The 15,801-nt window shown below is 51.5% G+C and overlaps 1 protein-coding gene across 2 annotated transcripts in view; it reads right to left on the bottom strand.

Annotated features, from left to right (window-relative positions):
* The window catches only part of SEPTIN9 (septin 9), a 166,714-nt gene that overhangs the window by 124,299 nt on the left and 26,614 nt on the right, over positions 1–15,801 (bottom strand). The gene's annotated exons all lie outside the window — the stretch shown is intronic.

Here is a 15,801-nt window from a genome sequence, read left to right as displayed (position 1 = left end):
AGGAAGGGTGGTAGGATCAAGCCCGGCCTGATCCCCTGCCCTAAAGACAAAACAGAGTGCGTGGGGCATGATGGTGGAGGGCCCCTGTCTTAGGCATATTCCCAGTAACATTACACTTTGAAATTCAAATTCTCACAATATAAAAGATGCCTGGTATTGGCAGGAACCTCAGAGATCCCTTCTACAGCATTCCTGAAAAATCTCTGCACAGTCCCTGCTTGAATACTTCCAGGCATGGAGAACTCACTACTTTGCAAAATAGCCTGCTCCACTCAAAAGTGAAACTTGTGAGAAAAATGCTGCTTTATGTAACAAGTCAAACTCTACTTTCTAGTACCTTCCAAAGTATCTGGTACCAGTTTTGTATTTTGGAGGAACTCAAAATAAGTCCTCTCTTTCTTGTACATGACAACACTCCAACCATCTGGAGACAGTGACTGTAGCTCTTCTCCTTATGTGCCTCCCATCCAGGCAACCACCCAGCCCCCTTCCCGTCCCTTCTCTGACTTGTCTCAAGCGCTCTCGCCCTGCAGGCCTCTCTCCTGGGGCCCTCACTTATCCATCCACATCTTCCTTCAGGACTGAGCCCTGGAGAGACCCCTCTGCAGACAATGCCTGTTGTAGGTTGAACTGTGCTCCCAAAAAGATAAGTTGAAGCCCTACCACCTGGAACCTGTGAATGTAATCTTATTTGGAAATCAGGGCTTTGCAGATGTAATCAAGTTAAGATGAGGGCATCCTGAATTAGGATGCCCTAAATCCAGTCACTGGTGTCTTTATAACAGAACGGAGAGGGCGATTTGGTCATAGAGACACACGAGAGAAGGTCACATGGCAATGGAAGCAGAGATTGGAGTGATGCCACCACAGGCCAAAGAGTGCCGGCAGCCACCAGGAACCGGGTGGAGGCAGGGAAAGGATTCTCCCTCAGAGCCTCCAGGAGGAATCAACCCGGACTTCTGGCCTCCAGAACTGTGAGAGAACAGATTTCTGTTGTCTGAGCCCCCAGTTTGTGGTCATTTGTTACGGCAGCCACAGGATGGATCCAGGGCCCGAGCAAGGGTGGCCCGTGGCACAGTGTCCCCCCCCACTGCAGCCGGAGTCTGCATCCGTTATTTTGTCTCAACGGCAAGGTCACGCGGCTATTCACCCTGAGCTCCGGTCAGCAGTGTCCACAGATTTTCCCACGTCCCCAGTAAGGGTGGCCCCACCGCTCACCCAGCACCTGGTGAGGGGGCCTCCCGCCGTCCTGATGCCCGCTTCTCCCGCTCACTCTCGGCGGTTCAGTGCCCCTCCTGCACCTCCTCTGATCCGGGGCTCTGGGGGAGGCCCGGAACCTGTACTTGAACAGGTTACCCAGGCAGCTTCCACTCAGCGGCATGAGGGCCACTGGGCCAGGTGACGGCAGAGGCTCCTTCGAGTGGCAACGTGCTGGGCTCTCTGGTCGTGGCCCAGGACTCCTGGAGAATAGCCAACCTGACCTTGAGAGACACCCTGGGGCACGGATGTGTCTCCTGAGCCCTGCAGAGCGTGGGACATAAGGCACCAGGACAGGCCCTCAACTGCACTGGACACTTTGGGCAAAATTTGCTCTTTTGAATATACACTCTGCCCACCCAGCCCCCCTCTGTTCCCTTGAATGAACAGCAACAAAAAACATGGTTTTGTGCCAAAGGTGGGGCCTGAAGTTTCCCAGAGTCCAGTTTCCTGCCAGGCCGAGGTACAATCTGCAGGAGTGTTCGTCCCTGAGTGTGTGAGTGTGTGTGTGTGTGCGCGTGCGCGCACGCGCCCGCGCATGCGTGTCCCTCCACATGCAGCCCAGGGAAGGGTGGAGACACGGAAATTCTTTCTGGTGGTCAGGAAGAAAGAAACATGGAAAATGAGAGCTGTGCACACGCGCGCATGCACACACACACGCACATACACACATGCCTCAGAGGGAAGTCCTTCCTTTTCTTTCACCTCAAAGGATCCCCAGGCCTCATGAAACCAGACTGGACTTCAGGAACTTGATGGAAGCTCTGTCTCGAGCATTCCGGTGGTCTCCGTCAGCCCTGGAGGTGCAGAAGGGCTTTCTCCCAGTATCCACCGCATCTCCTGTTCCCACCCACCCCGTTTCCTCCTCTGGGCGCCTTTAACCCTTGGGCTGCCTGCTCTGACCCCCGCCTTTGCACTTGGGTGTGAATCATTTCCTCTGCACGCACACAGCCCCACACACACACAGCGCTGGAGGAGAGAAGAAAGGGAGGCTTCTCTTCCTGGCTGCTTCCGAGGCACAGCCGCCAGTGGCATGAGCACATGGAGCTGACTCTTCACCGAGTTTCTCTAGCACCCAGAAGGCCCCTTCCCTGGACCAGCTCCAGCCTCCCCAGCCCCTCAGCCAATTTCTTGGACACCTGGTGGGCAGTTCCTGTGGAATAGCTCCAACCTGCTCACACCCTCCAGAAGTTTCTCTGAGACCCAATGAGCTGCTTCTACAGACCAACTCCATCCTCTGGCAAGAACTTCTTTGCCCCCAGTAGGCCACAGGTTTCTGTGGCAGCCACACACTCTCCAACCAGGCCGAACCCAAGATGAGGCAAGGTGGGGACGATGCTCCTTTACTTCCTCTCATGTCCTTTCCCGTGGCCCCAGAGCCAGGAGCTGCTTCTTTTGTGCGTGTGGTAAAATATCCATAATATAAAATTAACCACTTCAACAATTTTTAAGTGTACATTGGCATTAAGTACGCTCACAGTGTTGTGCAGCCATCACCACCATCCATCTCTAGAACTTTGTCATCTTCCCAAACTGAAACTCTGTCCCCATTAAACACTAACTCCCCCTCCCCCAGCCCCTGGGAACCACCGTCTTCTATGAAGTGTACACACACGTGCTCGAGGCCTTGCCCTCGGTTCTTTGGGGTATACAACAAGACGTGGAATTGCTGCACCATATGGGAATTCTACGGTTAATTTTTCGAGGAACCATCATACTGTTTTCCATAGAGGCTGCACCATTTTACATTCCACCAGCAACGCACGAGGGTTCCAATTTCTCCACATCCTCCTCAACATGTGTTCTTTTCTGTGTGTGTTTGTTTTTTTTTGTGAGGAGGATCAGCCCTGAGCTAACATCCATTGCCAATCCTCCTCTTTTTGCTGAGGAAGACTGGCCCTGGGATAACATCCATGCCCATCTTCCTCTACTTTATATGGGACGCCACCACAGCACGGCTTGAGAAGCGGTGCGTCGGTGCACGCCCGGGATCCAAACCTGTGAACCCCAGGCCGCCGAAGCAGAGCGCGCACATTTAACCACTATGCCACCAGGCGGCCCAGTCTGTGTTTTTTTTTTTATATAACAGCTATCCTAATGAATGTGAAGTGGTATCTCATTGTGGTTTTGATTTCCACTTCTCTAATGATCAGTGATGTTGAGCATCTTTTCATGGGCTTATTGGCATCTATGTCTTCTTTGGAGAAATGTCTATTCAAGTCCTTTGCCAATTTTTTAACTGGGTTGTTTGTTTTTTTGTCATTGAGTTGTAGAAGTTCTCTATATATTCTGGATATTAATTTCTTATCAGATATATGATTTGCAAATATTTTCTCCCATTACATGGATTGCCTTTGCACTCTGTTGATAGTGTCCTTTGATGCACAAAAGTTTTTAATTTTGAAAAAGCCCAATGTATCTATTTTTTCTTCTGTTGCCCGTGCTTTTGTTGTCATATCTAAGAAATCGTTGCCAAATGCAATGTTATGAAGATTTCCCGTGTGTTTTCTTCTCAAGCAGCTATTTTCTCACATTTGCTGTTTCTATGCTCCCCAGAGTCCTCGTTTACCCACTTAGTAGGTAACCACCTTTTACCAGCCAATAATTCTTTATATTATACTTTGCTGTTCAAATTACTGGTGTGGTTTCTGTTTCCTGCCTGAGCCCTGACTGATACACCAAAGTAAGTAGAAGGAAGGAAGTAATGAAGATAAGGGCAGAAATCAAGGAAATGGAAAACAGAAACAAATAAAGCCAAAAGTTGGTTTTTTAAAAAGATCTACAGATCAATGAACTCGTAGCTAGACTGATGAGAGAAAGAAATGGAAAACATAAATTGCCAATATTAGGAATGAAGGGTTAGCCCTAAGATCCTACAGACATTAAAATAATGTCTACAAACGCATAATGTCTATAAAATAATAAAGGAATATTATGAACAACTTTATATGAATAAATTCAACAACTTACATGAAATGGACAAATTCTTTCAAAAAACAACTTACCAAAAGTGACACAAGAGGAAATGAAAAAGTATGAATAACTCTCCCTCTATGTTAAATAAATTTAATATATTGAATTAAATATTAAATTAATTTAATATATTTAATACAAATACTTAATTTGTAATAAAAAAACAGCTTTCTGAGAACAAAACTCTAGAGATAGCTTCCTTGATTCACTTTATCAAACATTTAAGGAAGAAATAACAACAATCTTATGCAAACTTTTATAAAAAATAGAGAGGTGGGAACACTTGCAAACTCATTTTATGATACCAAAATAACCCTGACAAAGACCTTACAAAAACTAACTACAAAGAAAATACCACATCAACATCCCTCACGAATCTACATAAAAAATCCTTAACAAAAAACTAGGCATATCAAATCCAGCACCAGATAAAAAGGATTATAAATCATAACCATGTTGGACTTACTCCAGGAATACAAGCTTGGTTTAATAGTCAAAAATCAATCATTGTAATTCACCCTATTATTCGAATAAAAGAGAAAAATTGATAATTTCAACAGATACAAAAAAAGCATTTACCAAAGTCAACACTCATTCATGTTAAAACCTCCAGCAAATTAGGGAAAGGAGGGAATTTCTTCAATCTGAAAAGGGCATATATAGAAAATCTATAGTTGACATTACAAGTTCTGGCACAAGGCAAGGATGTCCATTCACCTCTTCTATTGAATATTGTACTGGCATTCTAGCCAGTGCAATAAGGCAAAAAAAAGAAATTAAAGGCATCGAGATCAGAAAGAAGTAAAACTGCCTGTTTTCAGATGACGTGGTTGTTCTCCTAGTAAATCATAAACCATCTATAAAACAAGTACTAGAACAATAAATGACTTTGGCAAGGTCACAGGATATAAGATTTATATACAAAAATCAATTGTATTTTTATATACTAGCAGCAAACAATTGAAAATGAAATATATATTCAATTCACAGTATTAAAATATATATTCAATTCACAGTAGCACCAAAAAATAAAATAGGAATAAATTTAATGATTGACATGAAGATCTTTTCATTGAAAACTATAGAAAAATGTAATTCTGTAAAGATTAGAGAAATAAGAGAAATGCAAAGACCTTTAAAAATGGAGACATACCATGCTTATAAGATTAGAAGACTCAACATTGTTAAAATGTTTTAACATTCTCCCTAAACTGACCTATAAATTTAATGCAATCTCAATCAAAATTCACAAAGCATTTTTGCAGAAACTGACACACAACTTCGAAAATTTATAAGGAAATTCAAAAGACTGAGAATATGCAAAGCAATGTTTTGGATATATTGGGAGTTCTTATTTCAAGACTCATTGTTAAACCACATTAATCAAGACAGTGGTACTGGCAAAAGAAGAGACAAAGTATCAATAAGACATGATAGAGTCTGGTACTCAACCCACATACACACAGTCAACTGATTTTCAACAAAGATCCCAACGTAATTCAATAGAGTAAAGATTGTCTTTTCAACAAATGGTGCTAGAACAACTGGATGTCTATACAGAAGAAAATGAGCCTAAACCTCATACCATACACAAAAATTAATACAAGATCGTTTCTAAATGTAAAATAAAAGCTATAACTATAAAGCTTTTGGAAGAAAACATTGAAAATATATTTTCAACTGGGGGTAGGCAAGGCTTTCTTATAAAGAACACAGAAAGCAGCAACCAAAAAGAAAGAAATTTGTTAAATTAGACTTCATCAAAATTAAAATTACAAGCTTTTGCTCATCAAAAGATACCACTAAGAAATGAACAGGCAAGCCACAGATTAGGAAAAAAATATTTGCAATCCAGATATCTGACAAACGACCAGTATCCAGAAAGAATAAGAAAAGTCAAGCAACCCAATTTTAAAATGGGCAACAGATTTGAAAAGACATTTCACAAAGGAAAATATATGAATAGCCCATAAGTACATGAAAATGTGCTCAACAGCATTAGCCATCAGGCAAATGCAAATTGAGGCCACAACGAGATGCCACGAACACCCACCAGAACGACTAAACTGTAAGAACGACAGCACCAAATGTTGGCCGAAGCCATGGAGCAACCGGAACTCTCACGCAGTGCTGGTGGGCGTGTAAAACGGTTTTGTACAGCCACTTTGAGAAAAAATCTGGCAGTTTATCTTATAAAGCTAAACACATACCTACCTTCTGGCCCAACAATTTTTCTTCTCAGTATTTACACAAGAGAAATGGAAGCATATGTCCACAAAAAAAACTTGAATGAGAATGCTCACAGCAGAAGCATATGTCCCTGAAAAACTTATACAAGAACGCTCACAGCAGCTTTATTCATAAGAGCCTCCAAAATGGAAACAGCCAGGGGCCCATCAATAGAATGGCTAAAAATCCACAGAATATTCACGGAATGAACACTACTTGGCAGTAATGGAACAAACTACCAGTATCTGCAGCAATGTGGATAGATCTAAAATATATCTATATTCAAACTGGAAAAATTAATCTCTAGTGGAAAAACTCAGAACTTTGGTTGCCCCTGGGAGGTGGGGCAAAGATTGACTGGGAAGAGGCCTGAGGGTGATGTTCTGTATCCTGACAGGAGTTTTGATGCGCAGTGCACGCATGTATCCAAATTCAGAGAATGTACACTTAAGATCTGTGTGTTTCATGGTATGTAAATTTTACCTCCAAGAAAGAAAAAGAACCACAAACAAATACTGGACTCTAGTTAGTGAAATGCAAGCTGAAGTGTTTACGGGGTAATGTGTACGGGGTAATGTGCAACTTATTCTGAAAAGCATCAAAAACCCACAGGGATCATTGGTGGATGGAGGGAGGGACGTGTGAGGAAGCAAACTGAGCCAAATGTGCGTTACAGAACCTAGGCAGTGGGCAGGCACGTGGGTGACAGAACCTAGGTGGCGGGCAGGCGTGTGGGTGTTCACGCGACAATTCTTTCATCTTTCCTGTGTGTTTGAAATTTTTTGTAGTGAAAAGTTGGAAAAATTTAAGGGAGACTGAGATGTATCACCCAAAAATAGGGAAGAAAAAAGAGGTGGCAGGAGATCCCTCCCCCAAAGCCCTGAGCTCCCAAACCTCACTGGCCTCCCCCAGAGTCCTCAGAGCCGTCCCCAGCACTCCCACCCGGGGCCACCCAGAGGAGGTGCCTTCCCGTCCTCACGGTATTTCCCTTTCTCTTCACCTGCCGTGAGCAGCCCCGTGAGTGGAAATGACACCAGGGGCAGCCTCTTCCCACAAATTCATGAAAATGATCCCAGTAGGAGCTGGGCTCTTGAGGGCTTGTACCGCCACCTCCTGGAGGAAAGGCTTTCTGCACCCAAACTCCTCTCCATTCTTGGGTTTGTGGCTTTGAACCAGTCCCCTGCCTCCCTCCCAAGGCTCAGCTGGGCCCCTCACTACAGCAAACCCCGGAGGCGCCAACTCATGGAAGATGCATGGCTCCAGAACCCAGGACCCTCTGCCCACTCCTCCCCAAAGATGCATGTTCTCCCTCCCCTTCCGCCTGCTCTCTGCAAGCCAAGGGGTGGCAAGGGCTCCAGGGTGTTCCTCGGGGTATGCCCCCCACCCTCAAACACATGTCATAGAGGCACAGCCCAAGACCAGCCCCTCCGGTGGTGCACAAGCCCCCATGCCCACTGTCATCCTAGCCTCTTCCTCTCTCCCCAGGACACGGTGACATCAGGATCAGGACACGCTGAAGACCCTTGAACTTGTAAATGTATTCAAGTCAGTCATTCTAAAGCTGTAGTTCTTTAGCTGTCATTGGGTAATAATATTGCCTGACATCACACAGCGGGCATGGCTGAGAGCCCTGCATCCTTGAATCAAATATGCCACCTGGAGAGGGCACCTGGACCCCCTCCAGGACCCACTTTCAGGCTGGAGGGAGAAGTCAGCCAGGGCTGGGCTGGGCTGGGCTGGGCGGCAAAGTCCAGACTGAGGGCCACCCAGCATGAACACCAGGGGCAGAAGGCACAGAGAGGGACATGGGCCCGAAGCGAAGCCACAGAAAGGCAAGGCCCCTGGGCCCTGCAGTGAGGCTTCTGCTGCTCGACAATCACACCTGTGCCAACCCCACCAGGTACCGCGATGGTCAAGGAACATGCTCTCTGAGTAGTAAGCGGGGCTCTGACCATATGTCTCCTCTGTGGCGTGGAGTGCACAGGCACCCACTGTCCTACTGGAAAGGCTTAGAATCTCCTTTGTCCCCAAGTCCCACAGCTCTCTCCAGGGGAGCAGAAACACTGCCAGGAAGGCACAGAGGAAGAACCAGGACTGGCTCCTGAGGGCCAACTCCAGGGACGCCCCGTGGAGCTGGAGCGGGAGCCGGAGCTGGAGAAGCAGCAGCTCAGGCGACACCAGCAGGAGAGGGTATCAGTCCCCTGACCAGTGAGCTGGGTGGTGGTCACACCTCCTCAGAAGCACCTCCTCCCTGACATCCATGCCCTGGGGGCTCCTGAGCGGCTCCTTCCTGCTGCCCAGCTCCCGATGGGACACGGGCGAGGCTCTGTACAGAGGAGCCGCCCGCAGGCTCCAGGGAGCACCCGGAGCAGGAGAGGGAGACGCCAGCACACATGGGCACTCAAAGGGGGCCGGCCTCCCAAAGTTCCCTGCACCTGCCTCCCCAGGGGGCACGGAGGGGACACAGTGAACCCCAGGGGAGCGGCAGAGGGTCTGAAGAAGAGAGAGGAGGCAGGGAGGGCCAGTGCAGGCCCCACAGGGGAGAGAGGGATGCAGAGGAGATGCAGGGAGTCCGGGTGGGACATGGAGCTGCGATGAGCGGGAGGGCGAGGGGCCGCAGCCCGAGCATGTGGATTACGGGACGACGCAAGGCTCTGAAGCCCCAACTCTGCTTCTCCTGCCCGTCTCCCCCGGGGACTGGGTCAGAACCCCACAGCCTTGACTACTGCTCTATCACGGGAGGTTCTGACTCACCCCAGCTGTGAGGGCGGGTGGAGAACATTCCAGATTTCCACACCAACCCTCAGAGTCAGGGGCCCAATGCTGCGGAGAAGCCTGAGGCTCAGAAGGGCCAGTAGGATGGGACGGCGGTCCCCAGATGCACTAGGCACACGGGGGCCACCACCTGGGGTGGGGGCACAGGCAGACATGCGTGTGTCACCCTGGGGCTCACGACATCCCCGCCTGGAGACTCAGGACCCCAGGTCCTGGCGGAAGGAGGCCTAGAGCAATGCTTCCTCCTCCAAGGCTGGCACTCCTTCCTTGGGGCTGCCCGCTCAGGAAGTCCTGCCTTCCCAGGACTCAGGATGCCTGGGCCATGCCCCTCGGCCAAGCCCACAGCAAACCACAGCCTCAGCCTCCAGGCTCAGACTCCGCCAGACAGCTGCCCCAGGCAGGGCGGGGCAGGGCTGGCCACCACATCAGCGCATCCAGCAGCCTCTTCAACCACACAGGTCCACCCAGCAATCAGGCCCTCCCTCTCCAACTGCAAAGAGCACCTGCAACAGCCTCCTCCCCTCCCGGCCTCCCTGCTTCTCCCTGCCTGCCGCAGGCCATCCTCCAAAGCCACAGGCCACTCAGGTCCTGCCACTCCCTCCATGTGGCACTCATCACACCAAGAAAAAAGCCCTCACCAGGGCCCCCACGGCCCAGCACGACCTGGCCCCGCCTTCCTTGCTGGTGTCATACTTGCCCCTCTCCTCTAACGACAGTCTGGCCACTCACGCCTTTGTGATGAGCCAACCTCAGGGCCTTTGCACTTGCAGTTCCCTCTGTCTGAATGCTCTTCCTCTGGATTTTGGCCTGGTCGGGTCCTTCTGGCCATGTAAATTTCAGTTCAATGTCACCTCCTCAGGGACAGCATCTATTAATCCCTCCCACACACACACACAAACATATGCACCTAGTGACATTCACATCACCTGTTCTTTGCTTGGTCACAGCCTTCATCTAAAATCATCTATTGATGTGTTCATCAGCTGGCTGCCAGACATGGAGTTCAGACCATAAGCCCCAAGGGAGCAGGGACGGTATCTTCCTCGTTCCTCACTGCCGGCCAAGGACCAGGAGAGCGCCTGTACATAGCAGGACCTCCATAAATATTTGCCCAGTGAATTGGACCAAGCTGAGTGTAATGGTCCTGCATACAGGAACCTGGGATGTGATGACAGGAGATGAACTCCAAGCGGAGGATACAGACAGAGGCCACTGATGGTTCACACTCGCTGGAGGAGGGAGAGCTAGGAAAGTGAGAAGAGATTAAGGACTGGGTGTGTGGGCTCCTGCCCGCCCCCCTGCCCCACTCCGCCCAAGGTCAAGGGCTCCATCACACCCAGCTGCTGCAGCAGATCAGCCCAGCCCAAAGCATGTTCAGGTTTTCATAGCAGAAAGGTTCGGAGCTGGTGTCCCTTCCTTGATTTCCAAGGGGTGTGTTGCTTTGTTTATTCAGCTTTGCTCAAGTCAGAGCTTCCTCGTTTGAAAAAAAACAATTAGGAGTATGGATCAGAAGGTCCACAGGCAGGTCACACAAAGAGCGGGCTCCAAGAGCTGAAATCTGCGTTGCTCTCTGCCCTGAGTTCAAGCTGTGGCCTGGGGCACAAAACAGTTCACCAAACGTGGGCCACTTGTTAAGAGGAAACCTCCCAGTTCCTGCATTCAGCCATTCCCCACCCCACACCGGGTCCCACGACCAGCCCCAGAGGACTGAAGCCTCCACTGAGCCCAGCCCGGAATACGGGTGTGGGTGGTGAAGGCGAGACCAGTGCCAGAGGGACTGTGGGCAAAGGGGTTTGGGTGGTGGCTTTGGGACAGAGGTTTGTGCCCAGATCGGAAGGGAGACAACAGGGATGACCAACTCCAAGCAGGAGGCGGACGGAGGGAGTAGTTATTTACAGCAGCTCTTTAATGCCTAACAATGAGATTTCTATGTCATTCCCTAGGAGGACTTTACCTAGAAATAAATCCTCTAATCAGAAAAAATTTGGACAGACCAACTTAGGCTCAAAAACATCACAAGGCACAAGGCAAGATGCCCTCATCAGGTGGCTGACCCTGGTACCACACCTCCGTCCTCAGTCCACTCTGCCCCAGGGCCTGCCCCTGGCCTCACCCCAACCCCCACTGGTAGCTGAGTACCTGCAGGGGCACAGGAGAGCTCCCGGCAGGAAGACATGTGGAAGGGGAGCCAGGCAGACTCCTGGCCAGCTCCTGGAATTCCACGGGGGGCTAAGCTCCCCACACATCACCCGGGGTAAGTGACCCAGCGGAAAAGACTAGTGGATCCAGAGTGGGACAGGGAGGGTTCTGGGACATGGAATCATCCGGTGCAGCCAGGACACAAGTGGACTGGAGTGGGTTGAATGGTGGCCCCCTGAATTCGTGTCCACCTGTAACCTACGACCACAGCCCTATTTGAAAAAAGGGTCTTTGCAGATGTAATTAGGTTAAGGATCTTAAGATTCAGTCACCGTAGGTGGGCCCTAAATCCAGCAATGAGTATCGTTGTCAGAGAGGCAGAGGGAGCTTCGGGACCCAGAAGAAGAAGGCTACGTGACGACAGAGGCAGAGACTGGGGCAATGGGTCTACAAGCCAAGGATTGCCAGCAGCCACCAGAAGCTAGAGGGAGGCTGGGACGGATTCTCCCCAGAGCCTCCAGAAGGAACCAACCTGCCCACACCTTGATTTGGGACTTCTGGCCTCCAGAACTGGGGGAGAAACAACTGCTGTTGTTTGAAGCTGCCAGACTGTTGTACTTGGTGACAGCAGCCCTAAGAAACTATTGCAAGGAGCAAGCCCTCATGGGGCAGGGCTGGAAGAGGAAGAGGCCAGGAGGGCTTCCGGCCAAGCCTCTCATCTTAGAGACGGAGGAGAGTAAAGCCAGAGAGGGCAAAGCAGGTCCAGGAAGCCACGACTGCGGGGTGGGCTGGGAGTGAGAAGTGCCCGGGGACTCGAAAACGAGCGAGGACAGTGAGTGAATGGAGGGACAGGTGAGGACTGAGGCACTGCCCCACGGGGGTGCCTGGCTCCCTGCCCTCCCCATGACACAGGACCCCCTGGGAAGAGCAGAGCGCCAGCTCTCTCCTCCTGGGTGGGCGCTCCAGGCCTCACTGCGTCGGGTGGACGCCCAGCCAGGGGCAGACGTCCAGTGACAGCACAGCCAGCCCTCCTAGACGACCCCCCTCCCCGCCCCCCGCCAACGTTCACGGCGGGGCAGAGACTTCCACATTCCCTGCCCACGGCTCCCCTGCGTGGCCATTCCCACCCTCCCTGCGGCCCAGTGGAACTAAGAAAGAGCTCCCCAGTGGAAAGTTCCCTTCTTGGAGATTCTCTCCCTGCTGAAATACTAGCACTTAGAACAAGATAAAACTGCTTAATTTGTAAAAGCCACAAAGCCAGTGCAGAACAAGGGAAAAAACGCAGACCCTTGGCTGGAAGGAGCGGCCGCCTGTGTCTCAGTGTCCAGTCACTGCTCCATGACTCACCCCTGCCCTGCTGACAAGCCCTCCGGCATCTTCCCAGGGAGGCCTCCGAGAGGGCGGGAGGGTGCCCGACTGATGAAGAGGACCCTGGGCCCCGGGGTGCAGAAACCAGGCAGGAGCCAGCTGCTGCCGAGAGAGGGAGGAGGGAGCAGATCTAAGGGTCCTGAGGCTGCCGGCACCTGCCCCAAGCCTCTTTCCCCGAGGCTGGGCACACCTCACCCCCTCCCCACCAACCCTTCCTGGACAGCTGCTGGGCATCGGCCAACAGCCAGCTGGACACGCCTTGAACCCCAGCCCAGGGGGTCATGAGCAGGTACAGCCACATCTGGAAGAGGGCGGATGCGGCAGATGGGGTGTTGGGCCGGGCAGGCCCCCATCCACACACGTGGCATCCTGGCCCCCAGCCCCACCTCCACCCGGGATGCAGATGGCGACTGAGGCAGCTGTCACAACCGCCTTATGTGAGACAAAGGGGTGTGCCCTGTGAGAAGGAAAGAGGCCTGCAGCAGGCAGGGGCCCCCAGGACAGGCTCAGAGCCCAGGGCAGGGGGACGCTGCCTCGGGCCGTGCTGGCCCAACTTCCTCTCCCTACAAATTAGGGAACCGAGGCCCCGGCAGCAGAGGGACTTGTGCAAGGTCCCAGCAGGGCCAGGACGGAACTTGCTTCCCAGGGAGTGGGGAAGCCTGAGTTAGAACTAGAGACCAAGGCTCAGGTCTGACCAGGTCTGAGGAAAACGTCAGGGAAACAGCTCCGGGATTTTCATTTTCATTCATATCTGTAACCAGTTTCTAACTGAGTTTTGAAAGACATAGTTTTGTTTTTTCTTTTTTTTTTTTGGTGAGAAAGATTAGCCCTGAGCTAACATCTGTTGCCAATCCTCCTCTTTTTGCTGAGGAAGACTGGCCCTGGGCCAACATCCATGCCCATCTTCCTCTACTTTATATGTGGGACATCACAGCATGGCTTGATGAGCGGTGTGTAGGTGCACACCCAGGATCCAAACCTGCGAACCCGGGGCCGCCACAGCAGAGTATGCGAACTGAACCACTATGCCACCAGCCCGGCCCCTAGTTTTTGTTTTGTTTTGTTTTGTTTTTTAATGAAAACGCATCCAAATGAGGATTTCACAGAAAGGACTGGTTTTTCCTCCGGCACATCCTGAGAGCAGGTCCCCACTTCATCCCTCACCGTGCTGTCGCTGACGACAGTGGCGCTCAGCGCAGTTGCAAGGTGCAGAGCTGACCATTTTCAAAGGCAGTTTTGTTCAGTTCATGAAAAGCTCCCGGAGTCTGGCTAGCCCAGGAGGTTCCAAGACATTGCCATCACTCTGGACTCCCCAGGGACCCCCTCCCGGCCTTTGTCATTTGCAAAATGAAGGCGGGAGCGGAGGCCCCTGCCAGCCAAGCCGGTGGAGTGACCACCCCCCGAGCCCCGCCCAGGCCCCTCTCAGTGTCCCCTGCCCTGCAGCCCCTGCCAGGCTGGGAACAGGGACCCCTGGCCCTGCACCCCATCGACCCCAGCTGGCCCACTGAGCTCAAACACGCATGAGGCAGTTTTGCCAGCCGTGCCTCCCGCTGGTCTCCGTTGTCGCCCCACCTTCCGTGGTCAGTCCTCTGCCCATTTGTGCATGCTCAGCAGCATAGGCGCACACGCACGCGCGCGTGCACACACACACACACAGGCAAGCACACACCGGGTCAGCAGCTCCCTCCAGTGGCTGCCCCATCTGTCCTGACATCACGTCAGGGCCGGATCGGCCCCTGGAGCAGCAGGCGAGGGGGCCGTGCTTCAGAGAGGCTGCCGAGGTGGGCCTTCCTTCTCTCTGGCCTCTTGGGGACCCCCTCTACACACAGCGGCAACCAAGCAACCAGGGCTGACGGCACTTGTGGAGTGACATTCTTAGCCTCACTGTGACCCAGGGGTCAGCTCAGAACCCCTGAAGCCCAGAGCGAGGCTGACGCCCCTGGGATGCCTCAGGCGTGCACGGTGTACCCAGCACCTGGCTCAAGGGGCGCGCCGTAAGCAACAGGCTGTTAGGAACGGGAATTACTCCTGCTGATGAGAGATGCTGACACAGTCACTGCACGCCATGCCTGGCTGAAGGAACTGAGGAAGTCTGACGTGGAAAAGAGGATCTTCTCACCGGGGAGACGAGAGGAGGCAGCCTCCTTCCTGTTCATTCGTCGGTTCTCGCCCCACCCCGCTGAGCTCCCTGGGGGCTGCCAATGTGAATGGCCACTGGGCCTGGCTCTGAGAAGCTGGAACCATGCAGGGTGCAGGGGCCGGTCCAGGGACCCGTAAGGCCCCTCCAGTCAAAGAACCAGCTGTCTGCCCTCACTCCTTGCCTTTACGTGACACCCAGATGTTTTAAACAGTGATTCTGCTCCAGGATCTGAGCAGAGCCCACATTTGCTAATTTTTCTGTCCTAAACCATCCCTCAGAGACTGTGGATGATCATCACTGCCCCCCTCCTCATCACAGGGTTCCCAAGTGAGTACAGGACCCTAATGACACCACTATGCCCCGGCGAGATTCACCTTGATTAATCCCCCCAAGCTTCCAGTGGAACAGGACAAGCTCTCTCTGCTGTGTGCACATGCACACACACACACGCGCGCACACACACAGACACACGCTTGCACATCTCTGAGCATCTGGAGCTTTCACCCCTGTAATCAACTCCCAGGAAGGCTCCAAAATGCTATTTCAGGGAAGAGACCAAGGCGGCCTTGAAGACAGACTTTGGCTGACAGCAGAAAAACAAACCACACGATGGACAAACAAACCACCAACCAGTGTCCCGATGCGGCCACCCCAGACCCGAGCACAGACACAGGTCCCCCACCCTTTCCCGGAGGCCCCACGGTCTCAGCATTTACAGTCGTCTGAAGACACAGAGTGGCACGTTGGGAAATGAACGAGGAATAGCGAGGGGCAGGGGAACCCGGTTTAAATAAAAGCCAGACCCAATGAAGCTTAGGTTTTTGGAATATTATGTCCCACAACCTCAGAACAGTCAAAAGGAAAAGAAATATGTCCACAGAAATGAGTAAAAGTGCCCCCTGGGTGCTTATTTCCCAAAG

Source organism: Ceratotherium simum, chromosome 16 (genome assembly GCF_057802395.1).
Source record: "Ceratotherium simum simum isolate JZ-2026a chromosome 16, ASM5780239v1, whole genome shotgun sequence".
NCBI classification, from domain to species: Eukaryota; Metazoa; Chordata; class Mammalia; order Perissodactyla; family Rhinocerotidae; genus Ceratotherium; species Ceratotherium simum.
This window is presented reverse-complemented; position numbering and strand designations above follow the sequence as displayed.